Source organism: Haemaphysalis longicornis, unplaced genomic scaffold (assembly GCF_048455015.1).
Source record: "Haemaphysalis longicornis isolate Haplotype H1 unplaced genomic scaffold, Haemaphysalis longicornis Haplotype H1 scaffold_12, whole genome shotgun sequence".
NCBI lineage: Eukaryota > Metazoa > Arthropoda > Arachnida > Ixodida > Ixodidae > Haemaphysalis > Haemaphysalis longicornis.
In genome coordinates, this window is record NW_027526225.1 from 101,579,269 (window position 1) to 101,595,657 (window position 16,389).

At 48.2% G+C, this 16,389-nt stretch overlaps 1 long non-coding RNA gene across 1 annotated transcript in view; it reads left to right on the forward strand.

The window, feature by feature from the left end:
* Positions 1-16,389, forward strand: part of LOC144162100 (uncharacterized) — a 212,162-nt gene that overhangs the window by 74,161 nt on the left and 121,612 nt on the right. The window lies entirely within an intron of this gene.

The following is a 16,389-nucleotide window of genomic DNA, read 5'->3' on the forward strand; positions in this document are numbered from 1 at the left end:
TGAACTAGTATACGCTAATTAATAAATGACAAATCCCAAGATGTATTCAAATTTGTGCCCTGTTACGGCCCGCGAAGCAACCTTTGGAAAAACATTATCAGGACAGAAACAGCCTGGGACTGCCTGAGTTTTGTTCCGCACCCTAAAAACCATAACTCGGAAACGTACACAGCCAGTCAATTCTGCGTCGGCGAAACCCGATGTTTGAAACCAATCGCATGGCGGCCGCCTTGTACTGCCACTAGAAAATAAGCCTGTTGGCCGCCACTGCTTCGTTTTAAAGATTGCATACGAAAAAGGCGGGGAAGTAACTTCCGAAGTTCGTTACATTCAATCATGGGAATGATATTTTCGGCTAAAAATCGTCGGCTGATTTTCCCATTCATAATACGGACAAATCAACACGCATCTGTGGAAGGAGGTATAAAGGACACAGGTGGTAACAAATATTAAGGAACTAAGAGCTCCTGAAACGATGGACAGGAATAAGGCCACCTGGGTATGCATTAGGCAGAAAACCTTTTCCCCTGCGACTAAAAGTGGAGAAGGATTTCAAAGGCCGATGGGACCTCCGCCTGCATGCAAAGTTCTTGCCTCTTCCGCGCGAAAATACACGCATAGACAGGGTGCAATATGTCTGAAACAGGAGCAATGAAAGGAACAGACTGCTTCCGCCCACCCATGAAAGCGAGGACGTAGTTACGACAAAAATGTTCCTCGGGCCGACAATAGCAAGAGCGCCAACGCTATTCCGACAGATCGAACACCCAGTCTCCCTGTGTAGAAGCTGGTTACTTCGTTATCAGTATTGAGCCCATGAGAATGGGTGACCGTTCGTAGTTTAGCCGCCTCCTTTGCACCACCTCCAGTCTTCGCGCAAGTTCGTCAAACAATGGTTGTCGACGACGAACTCTCGCCCACCCGAACGTAAGAGGCGGACGGATGCTAATAGGCTTTTTCCGACTGAACAGCATCTCCCATGGTTTCTTTGTGCCCAAGTGCAGCTCGTCCATTTAAAAAACGGGCTGGAATGCCTCGGTGGTCTGCTCACCAAGTTAGAAGGTGGGAGAATCTTTCAGTGCCTCGGATGGCCTGTGAGTTTGAATAGGCGGGCTATTGTTAGAACTTGGACACCCACAAAGGAAGCCCCCTCTCCATAAAATTATTACAGGAAATGTAACAGCGAGTCAGTACGCACATATGCGTCGGCCGCACTACTACAGAACATACAGTGCTTCTGCATACGAAGCCATTGTAGGTGCATAAAATGTTACGTGTGAACATCAGCAGACGTGTCTAGACAATGAGGCGTAGCGCCGAGTGGACCAAATTGCAGACAAAAGCCACCGTCCCGGTTACGCCTGAACTTGAAAGCAATTGGGGAAAGCAGGGCAGAGCACCCTTCCCAAACAATACGTTCCGTGACCTGCTAAGCGATGTGGGCGTTGGTTTTCCCCGTCGCCTTCGGCGATTCTGAATGAGTTGCAGGCTTGTGTTTGTCTGCATTCAGGCAGACATTGCTTCCAAGCCCACGTGACACAAAACATATACTTGTTTTATAGACAAGAAAACCGGACGGATGCACAAATGTTGTGTCAGTGTACCGGTCTTTTAGGCTTTTAGGTGGGCTTGGGTACTGAGTGAATGGGTAAACCGATGAAACAGCAAATAAAAGTGAATAGTTTCACAGAGATTCTCACTAGAGAGATTCATAGTCAGCTCCCAGGCGCGCAAGATTCACCCCAGGTGCAAGAAAGGACCAGCGAAGTCCAGCAGGTCGTCAAAGGAAAGAAACCGAGATTTTAAAAAACGTGTGCCGATATAAAACTCCTATTTTGTTTTTGTATAAAGACAGAGAGAGACAGAGAGAGAGAGAGAGAGAGAGAGAGAGAGAGAGAGAGAGAGAGAGAGAGAGAGAGAGAGAGAGAGAGAGAGAGAGAGAGAGAGAGAGAGAAAGCTCCAATGAATTTTGGAAAGAGTGGCCCCGCCGCGACCTCAAATGAGGATTAATACAGTGAAGCGAAGAAGTAAAAGGGAGAAATGATTAGGTAAGTGCTAAGAAATAGGAGGGGGCAGAAATTAAGCGAACTTCATGTGCAGTATAAAGAATAATATCAGAAGAAAAATAGGTGGGGACCCGAGGGTAAGAGAACCTCAGACAATCCGCCATCATTTAGAAAAGTCAACAGGGCCTTTCTCGCCAACATTGCCTTAGCTGTGATTCGGCCACGGCCCTCGTTTCTTGCAAAAAAAAGCACGGCAGTAGTTTAAGGGTTTAGTGGTATGCGGAAATTATCGTTAATCAGCCTATAATATGCATCACAAGTAGTCTCAAACGACTTGGGTTATAATATTGCTGCCGTGGCCAAAAATGCGCTCCTGCTAAATGCACAAGCGAAGGCTCTGCAGAAAGAAAAAGAAAGAATATATGGTTCCAAACCCGGATACAAAAGGATCCAAGGCAGCTATCTCGAAAACAACGTTTTAGAAGAACTTTGGAAAGGGCAATAGTACCTGAAAAGAAATGAGAAAAAGATGCGGGCGGCAGGTAGAATATAGCTCCCATTGATTTTTGGGGTTTAACACCCCGAAGCTGCACTCCGGATTAATTTGAACAACCTGGGAATATTTAAAGTGCGCTGAAGTCTCGACACTTTGGCGTTTTTTGGTCGGCCATTTATCATGACAGTGGCCACCATGGCCATAATCGAACTCGCGACGCTGGGCTGAGCAGCACAACGCGATAGCCACTGCGCCACCGCGGTGGGTTAGAAAAAGCTCTTCGCATACAAGATTACGTGGGAGATGAGAGGACGAAAAGCGTGCAGGTGGGAAAACGAATGATCCGGGAATAAGTAGGCCAGCTGAGTCGGTGACGTAACGGACATAGTGAGATCCTGGAGAGAGACGCTGTTGCTGCGTTGCTCACGACATGCCTCCGTATTCGCTGTGAGGCTCGGAATCCAGGTACGCCCAAGGCACTGACATACGGGGATTGCCCGGAGTCTAGATCCCACACGGGGATTCGGAGATAACCGTGAGCTACACAACCTACCCCGGCACTTGACGGTGGTGGAAGTAGCGAGGGTGTGCACCGAAAGATCAGAGACCGTGTAAGCCCCGGGGATTACACCTCTTTGCAGCCGATCCAATTAGGAGTGATAGGAAGCTCATTCATTCCCATTTTGTATGTTTTCCAATTTGGCTAGCAAGTTCCGGTATTATCGCGGAAGCATGTCGTTAGCAACGACAAATAAATTTTTCATTCCGTACTTGCAAGCGTTGCCAAGGAGAAATAAAATGCCGTACACGTGCAACAAAAATGAAGGATTTAGGGTTTATCGCAAGAAATTTGACTTGATCAACCCCCATTGTACTTATTCTGTTCTATATCGCTGACACAATGTCGAGCTCAATATGTATTGAATTTGTCCATTCACTTCCTTGCTACCTTCCTAGTTTGTTTCGCTTTGCACGTATGCGCATGCGGTGTGTTATGCATGTTTACGTGATGGCGAAAGGACACAGTACAAAGCTTGATTTTGCGGCACTTTTACAGTCTAAAAGAACCACCACTGCAGTTCAATCCATGGGTTGACAGAAATGTTTGACCCAAATTCTGGCATTTATAAAATACTAAGATGCTCGCAACTTTTGAACATATCGATTTTTCTGAACAGGAATGACGACAAGAAAGGGGTAAATTTCTGGCGTGTAAATTTCTGGCATGTGCGGGCGTGCGTGTGCGCACCCATGCGGGCACGCACACACACACACGCACACACGCACGCACGCACGCACGCACGCACGCAGACACACACACACTTAATGCTTTCAGCTCAGCCGGAGCTCTTTCTTTCTAAGCTTTGCTCAGTCCCCATTCCTTTTTGGGCTTCCTTTCCCCAGGGTTTCCTTACGTCCGCGTAGACCGCGTGGATGCGCTTGATTTCTAACCACGCTTGATTAATCTTCTCTCTGAATCACCTATTCACGGGCTCCGAGTATCCCCCAAGTGCTAGGGCCCTCTCCTGCCTCCGACAGCCGTCGACGTACACATGGCTCTCCTATACATTGAGTGAACCCCCTGTGCACAACACCTTCATCTGGACATTTTGCAAAGCCCCCAACTCTTTCCAAAATAGGCGTCGACCGAAGCTTATGTCTGGTTCTGTCCTGCCCAGCACAGCTGCCTTCATTTTCGTTCCAAGGGTTTTATAGCCGGCGCGCACGTGGGAGACCATTTCCGGCAGTTTCTCGAAACAAGCTCCCAGATCCAACCCCATTCGCGGACCACAACCTGGGTGGGGTGATTAATGAACCTCAATCGCCGAATTCCTCACTCTAGTTTCCCGAGGAGTAACTCTTCTTGGCCAGTGCACGTCGCACCGCGCCTGGAGCTGACAGCCATGCATGCGGGGAAGGAAAGGTCCTGCCCACACTTCGATCCGCCTCACTTTGACGCCCGATATCCGATGGTTGAGACAACGTCAGTTCCGGGAAGGCTCCAGACACGGGTGGGCACCGTGTAACGCTCTCGTGTCCGACAAGCCACTTCGACTGATTTCTGTTTTCTCACTGAATCCTCGTTTTTGTTTTTCCGTATTCTTCGTCTTCTACTCTACGGCATTGCTGCTCTCACATTACGACTTCTTTCTCGACCGGACCGCGCGCTATAGTGGTCTGCCGATTGCATCTGGGGCGCGGTGTTTACTTTTACCCTTGCACCTGGTCGTTTCCGCCTCCTCTGGAGTTTTAGTACCGATCGGTTAATGAAAGGCTACGAACAAGACCCTTTTTTTTTAGTAGTTGTGTGGCCAGCTAGAGTTTGTGGTTTATACTATCCATCATGTTTCGTATTCCTCAGAGGAACGCTTAGCTTTTCATTTTACAGCTGTTCTAATTCGCCTTTTGAGACGAATGTTTTATGACAAACCGCGACCACTCGTTATTTTCAGAAAAAAGCCTCATATTTTTTGTGAACACTAAACCGTGTTTAAGCAATAGTTCTTTTATATGCGTTCAAGGGGAAAGAATTGTATCGGGGCAGGTTACTCTGTGGCAACCAGACGGATGCGGCTTTTATGCGACGTTGTACCGTTTTTATAACGCTAGGCCTGTGGGAGAAGTATTAAGTATGTACGCCCGTAACAGCCTTGGTTCTGCCTTTACTGTGTTTTATTCCACCTCATGAGTGTAAGGCAAAGTTTCAAATCGCTAACAGCAAGTTTAGCCTTCATCATGACATTGCGGCATTCTTTGTAGGAATTGTCGCACTGCCCACTCTGGACTCCCCTAGTCTCAGTTTCCCGCTTTCCTCGTTGAATGCTTTGTCACAATTCCTCGCAAGCCTCTCCTACCCACACTTATTGTCCTCTTCTGTTCCACATCTGCGTCGAATTTCTAAACGCAATGATCTTCGATAATCTTATTGTTCTCCCCAGTATTGCCGTTTTATCTATGACAGGAGTTAAAAGACTGTTTTTATTACGAGCGAAAGAGCGAACGAGAGCAGGGAAGCATAATTACCTTGCTTATTACACAAACTGCAACAGTTTTTTCCTCATCCGTTTAATTCTATATAACTCTTGAAAAAGGAGAAGCAGTAAACATAATTACGACCAACTGTTCATTTCGACCCATAGCGTTGGGAGGTCTTCTTAGTTCAAAAGTTCCTGAGCGTTCGCTGCCATGAGGTCCCTTTTGACAAGTTTCAGCTGATCGAAGGCTCGATAGCATACCTTCCCACTGCCCGTGCCTGGGGGAGGGGAGGGGAGGATAAGGGAAGTACTGTGGGAGCACTCCTAGGTCATGTGCTACAGTATGCGAGGTTCGGGCCATAATATCTTGTTGCAGAGTAGAAGGTGGGTATGTGGCGGGCAGATAGGTGCCGTGTTGGCATGAGAATGCTTGAGAAAACGGAATTATATTATACGGCCCGCAAGACACTAATGAAAAGCCTTTCAAAAGCGATGAGAAAGCTGCGGCTTCGATTAGAATTAAGGCTAGGATCATTAAACTCTATTTATAGTGAACTTTAACACGAACTTTAACGAAACATGGACATATGGACACGTAGCTCATAGTTACTTTATACTTATAAAGTGCGTTGTGTTCCATATACTCCTGACATTTTTTGTTGTATGACGCGAAATATTCTGGGAGTATCATAATTACCTGTGGAAAAGTGAGCAGGTAAACAATTTTCACTGTTGATGAATAATACCCTCTTTTGCTTACGCTGATGTCGTAAATAAAACTACCTGTGCGTACCAAGGGTAGTTTACACGAACGATACAATGGTTGAACCCGAATAATTTTCAAAAACAAGGTGCTGGGTGCAGCACAATACAAGTGGCGTGTCGTTCATATTCACAGGAGTCTTCTTTCAATATAATGTCACAGTCACACAGATCGTACGCGAAGAAATCTCGGGTAAAGAAATTACAAAGGAGAAAGTAGGTGTACAAAATACCAAGCGAAATGGACGTCTTCTCCGCACGTCAAAAGCAGTGGACTGCAAACATATCCGCGGCTCGGGAATATGGTCAGCCCATGTCTTCGGTTTGATTTGAGGGCCCGCGGCGGTGCCGGCCCACCGCGCTGATAGGCAGACATACGACGAGTGTCTCGGTGAGTGGTCCTGCCCGCAGGGCATCGCCGGATGGTCCCCTCCTAATTCAATTCAACTCTCCGCGAAACGCGAGACCTGAGTGTTCGAGCGAGAGAGAATGTTTGAGAGCGCTTTGAAAGTCCCCGGGGCACTCGAAAAAAAGGAGCCAAATAGCGGCCGATGGCGAGTGAATGCGGTATAAAGGGAATAAACCTCACGAGCTTCTTTCTTCCTTGAGTCCGACATAGTGGACGAAAAGGGAGCGCCATTGCCTCCCTTATCCTATTTGCTCCTGTACAGGCGTACATTCAGGAAAACAGCTTGAGCATGCGGCCAGCCTCAAATTCGATTGCGCGACTCACTGGTCCCAACAAACACCGTCGTCTCCTCTCAACCAAGAACGCCACCTTCCTTCCCTCTTGGTCGGGGAACCCTTCCAATGACCGGAACAACACGCAGTACGCGAGCTGCGGTGCTTCCGTATTCCTACAGGACCGTGTTCCCCGCCCGAATTTCGTTCGCCGAACGACTTGGGGATGATAGCGAGAGAGAAGAGGTTGGGCCAAGGTGCTCGTATTCTTTAGGCCGGTCTCCAACTGCCGCGTGGGGAGGTCCGGTGCGAGCGGAAGAAGGAAACAGCCCGGCAGGGGGAAATAAATGGTACCGGAAGGGCGAGGCAAGATGAGAAAGAAAAGGGAAGAACGTAATGCGTCGTAACCGAACCGTCTTTCATCGAGCTGCTTAATGAAGATAGGTACGTAGCGCTTCGCCACTTTCCTTTGCTTCATTTTGCTGGTCTGAAAAAAAAAAACAAATGAGAAACTTCCGGTAAAGAAGAGAGAGAGATGAAAAGACACCTGGTGCAAAACTTATCTCTACTGCGAAAATGCCCGCTACAATATTCCTGCGCCGTTCCAACTGCACTGCTCCCGCTGGACGACCACCGGAATTCCGTGTTGCGTACGAAGTCTTCCCGCAACACGTAATATTATGGTTTCTTTCCTCGCTCTATCTTGGCTCTACACGATATCATGGCCTAAAAGCAGGTTTATAACAAAACCGTAATAAGGCCGGCGCCAAGTTATGCAAGATGACGAGAAAAGGACGGGAACATAACGGGTACAAAGGAGGAAAAAATGTACCTGCGAAATACCCCCTTCCCTCTCTTTTTGAGTACGGAGCGGGGTACATGTGGTACAGGAGGAAGAGGCAAGGAAAGGTGTACTACGACTGCACTAAGCGCCATAGGCGTTCTTCGGCGTGCCGGGGGCAGTAGACGGAGGGAGAGGCGGTAATGAGACGTAATCTCACGAAAGGAAAGGAGCCGATCTCGCGATGACAGGGCTGCACAAAGTCAGGTCCGCCATTCTTACGTCTTATTCCCCCGTCTAATGCCTATGTAGGGTGAAGCATACGCAGAATGAGTATGTTGACAAATGTAGTCCGAATCACTGCGCAGGAAGTCGATCAAAACCAATCTCTCACTAAATGTAAACAAGAAGAACGTGATGTTTTGCTAATTTGTGGTGTTTTCGTTTATGTGTAGAGCAACATGCACACAGAAACCTGCGACCATGTGAAAGTTTCCCATTCATTTGATCGCCTGCCTCGTTTATGCTTCGCCTTTCACTGCATGGGAGCTGACTCAAAACTATTCGGGTCGGGAGGCGCACGTCTGGGATTGGCTGCGAATAGTGATGACGTAAGCTCTGACGTGCAGGTGGTCTCCTGGTTGAGAGCCACACCGGGCGCTCGGCGGCACCAGTGTCCCATCTACGGCTAATTTTAACAGGCCTAGGAAAAGCCAAGATAAAGGTAGTGAAGACCACGAGATCCGCTGTGTCCTCCGTATCCGCATCTCGGCTGAGAAGGTGGCGGAAGTTTTATTTCCGGAGTTGCAGGACAACCAAAACCTGATCCAGAGGGCCACCCGAGCATGGAACACACGCGGCTACCTTACTTTTATGTAGCCAAACCACTCTTTCGCAATATGCCCCCCCCCCCTCCCCCTTACCACTCCGCGCGGAGGAAGCAATGAGCTCGCGCCATGCACAAGACGTACTAAAGCGACCCTGTATTAGGGTACGTCGATGCAGCAGAGTACAGACACCACGAGGCTTTCACCGCAGTCGCAGTTAAAAACTACCCCAACACAAGGATGCTCGATTCTACCACAGTCCGGATATCCCACCACCGGCGTATAAGGCGGCGATAGAGCTCGACCTTTCACTCACCGCCACGCCCGCAACAATCATTAATGATTCTGAAACCGCCCTCCAATATTTTTACCCTGGACGCATATCCCCCTCAGCGGCACTCAAAATTTTGCGCTGGAACCCATCGCAATCCCTAGTACAGCTGATCTGAAACCCTATAATTTTGTGCCCAAGGGAAGCGAGGTCGCCCATGGCCTAGCCCGAGGATTCACTATAAGGGCTGGGCCAAGCGCGTATGCTTACCCTGGAGTACGGTCCACGCGGGACCATCTTATCGGATTTCGTGATATCACCCCACATTACCACCTATTACCTCCTGCTGAGCACGAGGTTTCGGGTTTGATTCCCGGTCGCGGCGGCCGCTTTTCTGATGGAGGCGAAAAGCAAAAACGCTCGTGTGTACGAGATTTCGGCGCACGTTAAAAATCCCCAGGTGGTCAAAATAATCCAAAGCCCTCCACTACGGCGCGCCTCATTGCCTGCGTTGCGGCCTCGCGTTAAACCCTACAATCAATCAATCAATCAATCAATCAATCAATCAATCAATCAATCAATCAATCAATCAATCAATCAATCAATCAATCAATCAATCAATCAATCAATCAATCAATCAATCAATCAATCAATCAACCTATTACCTCCTTTCCGCCGGATCTTTTCTCAGGCAGATAAATCCCTCCCCTTAGCACAATGCCACGTCGGCGCTAGCTCCAGACGGGAGTCTTCCATAATACGGCCACCGGGACCAATACCCACCCCAGCCTTTAGCCAACCTCGGCGTACCCATTATGTGGCGTCCATGCCAACCTGGCTCACATCATGTGGCATGCTCCCAGGACCCTTTCCCCGAAATCCTCTCTGAGGAGATGTGGGAGGTCTCACTTCAATGCCCCCACCCGGACTACAGGTCCGCCTGTTCAAGAGGTCGGAGGAAGGTACCCGCCTACGGCCACCACGGGAACGGCAGCCTGTCAAGGAGACTTCCAGGAGGGCGTGGGATTCAGCACTACCATCAGATTGCCGTCACCTGACACCACCATGAGGACCACCATGACATCCACTTTCTCACAAGTTGTCTCTCTCTCTCCTTCACGGGCGAGAGGTTTGTATTAATTTAATATCGCCCGAATAAGTAAAATGGTTCCCTAATCTAATCTCCCCTGTTTTCTCTATCTTTATTCTATTTGTTTTCTCGCCATTTTTCCTCTGGTTTCAATTTTCTGTAGCTAGCTGACTTCGTTCAATTTTTAAATCAGACTACCGCAGCGTTCTATTTTTATTCACATTCTTATGGGCAGTGAACAGTACATAATATTCAACAGGTGTATAGTTGCGTAAGAAGAAAAAAGAGACACTTTCGCTTAATAACACGTTATTAAGTAACCTACAAGGCACAAACATAAACAGGCATGTATCAGTAGATTAGAGCGGCGAGAATGCGAGGTTTCAAGCATGCGATAAATTGCAGCCGCATCTGTTTGATAACGTCGTGAAAACCGCAAGCGAACAGACCTCCGCCCCATGCAGGTTTCAGCACCATTACTCTTGACTTTACGAATTGTGCTGGACGTATTCGCGGAGGGGTTTGCTCTCACAATCATTCCAGCATTATTATGGCCGCGGCCTTAATTATTTGCTCTCACAATGATTTTGAGCTCAGATATGGCAGCGGCCACTTTTGTGCTCAAATTATGATAGACGTATATCCCAAATAATGCATTCGTAGCGAACTACTGCGTCGCATGTTAAATGAAGCCCCCTAAAATTAAATAAGCAATGCTTACTGACAGAGCTGTTGCTCAGACCTCGAACCATATTTTGAAGAGTTCCGGGACATAAAATTGAATTTGCGGTCTTCTTTGTTGCGTAACCTTCGCTAACCTCAAATAAATAAATAATAAGAAACATAATCCAGTGTTTGGGGCGTCCTTTGGAAAGGGGGCTCAAATGGCAAACATGCACCTCGCTTTACGGATATGAGATACCTTGTAATTACATTACGTAACTACAACACGGAACTGAAGTGGTAGCAAGTATAGATAGTGTTGAGCCCATTCGAATACAAAATAGGCCCTTCCGCTACAAACAAAACTAGGTGTCCATACATGCCATGCATACGTAATTACCTCCAAATCCTGCAGAATTTGGAGGTACCTTGTGATTCGAAGATACAAAGCCGATTTATCGGTACCGAATGCACGACCTGCTTCCCGTCGCATTTCTTTTCTTCGTACTCATCTCATGAAGGGCGTCGACAGCGAGCTCTTATCACTTGTGCAATAGGCCAGACTTAAAGCAGTGAGCAGCGAAAAAGCCCCGAGGCGTTGTGCGAGGAATTTGAGCCTCTCAATCTCCCTAAATCCATGCTCACCCATTAGCCTTCGAAACGACCATGGGTTTAACTCTGGGCGTGGGTGAGCTCTAGAGCAGATCGGCTCTATTTCGCATTTAGTGGATCGCAATGTCTTCTCCGGCACAACGATAAAAGCGAATTTTGCGCGCTGCCCCTTCAAGGCTGCAGCGCTTCGTGTTGTTTTTTTTTATTATTTCAGCGACTTCTAAGTGTTACATGAGCGTGGGCGATTACATTAATAGCGACATTTTAAATCCAAGCACTGGAATGTGATACACCACAAAACTTATCACTTTGGTTAGAGTTTGGAGTATTTATGGCAAATCATTCATTCTGAAATCGCGTGAGGAAGAAACAGTCTAGCAAAAAAGGTGTTGCTGGACTTACATACCCAGAACAGTCACTGCGAAGGCAACCAGTCGGTACAGCCGCCAGGCACCCTGTTCTCGACTTTATCCTTTTTTCATATATATATCGGGTATTTTTATTTTTTCTTCCCAATTTCTAATTTCTATGCCTAGTTGGCGTATCAAGTTATGTGTATTTGCTCTACAAACATTGACAGTCAATTAAGTACAGCTAATCTTTTTACACTAACTCAGCATATCTACTCGAAGTGTATTTTGATTCTACTTCAGCCATGTCACGTGCTTTGGGCTCATCAATTTCGCCTATGAGGGTTTGCATTGGGACAGATGTTGGTGCTGACCGTAAAGGAGGATGTTGGACTAACGTTCTTCCCGACCGCCGGTGTTTTCTGTTCACCTCAAGTTTTCGTTGTTTTGCGATGATGCGCTCTCTGTCCAGATATATCTTTTTTAAGTGCAGAACACTTTGGGGGCTCGCCTTTTCGTCGTAGCTCGCTCACTGGACCCAAGCAGAGTCACACGGCGTTCCGTCGTAGCGGCTGTCGTCGCGGCGTCCCACAGAGGCTTCGAAAGCCAAGCGGTTTTTGTAGTCAAGCGTTCGAAACTCGTGAACCCTGTCATACATCTTCCCGTTTTTGAGCGCAAAGAAAACAGCGGATACATTTGCGGCAAAATATACTTAATAAGGCGCCAGCACACGCGTTCATTTATTTAGGAACGCTCGTTGGATCGGTTTTTATGATAGTAAGCGAAGAAAAGTGGCCGTGCAATGCCAGCACGTGCGGGAGAAAAAGCAAGCACAAAGAGAACATAACTCCCGCTGCCACAGTTTCAGGCAGGGGGCGCGCGAGCAATGCAATGGTTGAAAATTTGAAACGCGTTAAAGAAACCTCCCTTGAATTCTTCAGGAGAGGAGTGAGACAGGCCGGCGAAGAGCGTGATATATGGCAGCAGTGAGCGGATAACGGCGCCACAGCCCATAATGGCGAATCATTGCTCTGCACTTCCGACAGCTTTCACATTAAATGCAACGGTTTTAATTTTTCCCTTTTCACTCTCTATTTTCTCCCCGCGCGTGCGCGTGTGTTGCGAGAGCGAGAGAGAGAGAGAGAGCGAGAGCGAGAGCGAGAGCGAGAGCGAGAGCGAGAGCGAGAGCGAGAGCGAGAGCGAGAGAGAGAGAGAGAGAGAGAGAGAGAGAGAGAGAGAGAGAGAGAGAGAGAGAAAACGTTTATTGAAACAACAGGGGCGCTCAGCCATTTCACCAGCCGCTGACCGGAAAATGGCCTCTGGCGGATGAACTTGAGGTCTCTGGCACATTATAGCGATGTTCGCCTTGAAGGGCGGAAATTCATTTTGCGCGCTTAAAGCGAAACTTCGAGATGTGGCCAGTTGAAGCCGGATAACGTGTGCGCAAAACGTGCAGCTTAAACTGCGAATAACGAACAATAAATAATGATGATAGGGTACAGTGCAATTTAATCCATAACACACTGTAGTTACGCTTCACTGTGCTGCCGCCGATATCGCAACCTGTTCACCTTGAATCCGCGGGTGAACAGGTTGCGTGGAAACTTTAGGTGAACATTAGCGCGGGAACTGGCCGTGTAAGCGCAAACCACCGTCCGAGCTCGAATCAAGCAAAAAATTTAGTTCTCGTGCTGAAAGTTCTGTCCCGCCTGCCGTTTCTCACAAATGCATTAAGTGAACATACAAACTGAACCCGGAAAGCGGCGTAGTTAACAGCGCATGGTAAGCAGCTTTCGACATTGCAGAACGTCAGAAGCCACCAGAATTACAATCAGAATCAGAAGAAATGTTGTTGTTCTGATAAAACGCTGAGAAAAATTATATTATCACAAGGAGATCAGTGGCCAGAGGTTGAGTGGGTACCTCCTGTGTTAGTAAACACAGAATTGATTACGGTACCAAACACTGGTAGCTAAAACAGTGTTTCAGATATATCAGACATGGCAAGAAAATTTGAGGGAACGAACACCAAAACTAAACAAACGCGTGCCCGTGCACCCTGTGTGGGTGATTGCCGAGTGAAGCTGTAAACGACACCGACAAGACAACGGAAACCCATGCAACGACACTTGAATTCACACACGTGGCTCTACAACGAGTGAAATCAAACCCTTTATTACTTTAAAGGGGTATTTCTTGCTAATTTTAAGTCAATGCATGGTCCATGAATAGTGGTTGGTTGAGTTGTATCGGGGAAGCACATGAGTGGAAACTCGTTTTTTTGTAAAGTTGAAGGAAGCTCAAACCCGGTGTCAGACGATCTCCCTTCTTCTCCGTCTCGGCCGCCCCCGACGGAGGCGACGAGATTGGCGGCAGAGATGGAGGAGAGGTGCGATGTCATGCGTTGGTCGAGCTTCCTTTAATTTTTATAACCCCTAGCGCATGCGCGAGGCGCGCACACGGCCGCTATACATGTCGTGGGTGGAGCGCACAGCAGCGCGAGAGGTCACGTGGCGCTAGCACGTCGCATTCAGCGAGAACGCCGGGGGTAAACCCGCAGACGTGGTCGGTGAGTGCACCGTCTGTCTCCTCCGTCTCTGCGTGGACTCAATTGTAAGACAACAGGCTCTCGCTCCCTTTATCCATTCGTTCAAGGTTGGATTCCTCGCGGGGGCCAGTAACTTCTCACTTTGTTCGCGGGAGTGTTCTGTTGACATCAACGGTCGCGACAGATCCCTTGGGGTGGTGGAGGTAAAAAGCTTCGCTTTAAAAGAGATATGAAAACAGACAAGTAAAGAAAAAAGAAATTAGTGGTTCATAACCGCAGTTACCAGATTACTGCGAATCAGGCGAGAAAAGAAAAGCACAATGTGGAGCTACATCTGTTTTAACAAAAGTACAAAAAAAAGCAATAGTGAAGTATTTTCTCAAAAAAATAATGTATATAATGCAAATGCATGATATAGAGTACACAATTCGAAAGTGCGACGATAAAAGTAAAAGAAAAGTACACCATACGTGTCCAGAAGGTGACATGATTGCAAGAAAAAACTCTAGTTCTTATTTGAATACCCTAATTTAAGCATGACGCCACCTTTAATTATAGATTCATCCAAAAAAAGTTAGCTATTTGATAACAGTATGGGGCCAACTAGAATTCGTGGGCGTCGCGGTTGTACTTAACTTATTCGCGGTAAGAAAACACTACGTAAAGACAGGAAGAAAAAAAATTACCCCACCTTCCCGCGAGGGGAACCCTGTGGAGATGCGACGCATCTTGGGCGGCTTCACGCTGACGAAGTTCAGCATCGGCCGCTCGCTTATCCCGTACGGCAACGGCTTCACGCCGACGAAGTTCAGCATCGGCCGCTCGCTTCTCGCGTACGGCAGCGGCTTCACGTTGACGAAGTTCAGCATCGGCTGCTCGCTTCAACCGTTTGCGTTCGATATCACGTTTACGGTTCGGAATCGGCTGCTCGCGCTTCAATCGTTTGCGTTCAGCATCACGTTCACGCCGCTTCGCAGCCTTGTCTTCAGTGGTGCTAGCATTCCTGTAATCACAGTGATCGGTGCTTGTTACGGTTGCGCGGGCGATAGCAGAATTGTTAGGCTCCATTCAACGCATCGATGGAAACCGGAACGCCGGTGCTGGAACGACCGCGGCTATGACGCAACGTGGCGCGGCTATGACGCAACACAATCCAACACAATCCACTTTAATCCAATCCAATCCAATCCAATGCCCCTCGCGAGAGCGTGTTCGCTATCGGAGAGGAGAGGGGGTGAGCGGCGGAGAGCGCAGCTCGCGCGGCGAGGAGAATGGCGGAGGGGTGTGGACGGACAACAGCAACGCCGTATGGAGGGACAAGGCGAGTGAATGAGATGCAGTCGCATCTAAAATTACACCATCTTCCCGTAGGGGAACCCTGAGTAGTATGCAAAGCAGCCATGGGGGCGACTGAAGTTCCCATTAGTTTTCAGTTCGTCATTTCCGTTGACGTTCAGCTTCGCGTGCCTTCGTTGTATCAGTAGCTTCTTGACGTAGTGAAGGACATCAGGCGCGTTCGTACCACATGCTCCCGTCTCGGTTTGTAGCGCAGTGGGAAGAGCGCCACATACCTCCCATTGCGGCCAGAGATTCGTGGGATCGAAACCGGGCGCCGCCTAACTATTTCTTTTTATAGTGGACGGTGTTGACGTCAGCCCAAACGCTGACAGAGCTGAAGAGACGCGCATGTGCAGTAGAGTGCGGACGGCAAACAACGAGAGGGAGGGAGGGACACAAATCTGAGCATGAGATGCTTCGCATCTAAAAGCACATACGCTATAGTTTGGCGCACGAGGCTGGACAAAAGAAAAATGCGGCTAGGCGCCGAGAGAAGCAAAGCGGGAGTCCAACCGGCCAAGGTCGTGATTTATTGCTCCGCCAACCCATACGGCTATTGCCAAAGCATTCTTGGTTTTCATGGCGGCGGACGCAATGACAGAGGTTCAAGGGCTGGGCTCCGCTTGCACGGGCATTCAATATCATAGGCTGAGATTCCGAACTGAACTAGCTCGAGGCCTGCCTTTCGCTTTTCCTTGCCTCCATCCAAGCTAAACTTCTGTCGCGGTGTTTTGTTTTTGATTCAAGGACTTTTTTTGCTGAAGTAGGGTTTTGGGGTGGTTGCAGTTGTTTCTGCCAAAACCGGTGACTGGCGTCTCTTTGGAGGTTACTCGTACGCAAACACGAACACCGCTCTTGACAGGTATCTGTCCGGTATTCAACAGGCTTCATCGACTTGTTCCGCGCATATCGCAATATTTTCGTCACAGAGGAAGATATTCAGAAGGTTGCAATCAATATGCAATATGCCAATTCGGCATATGTCGATT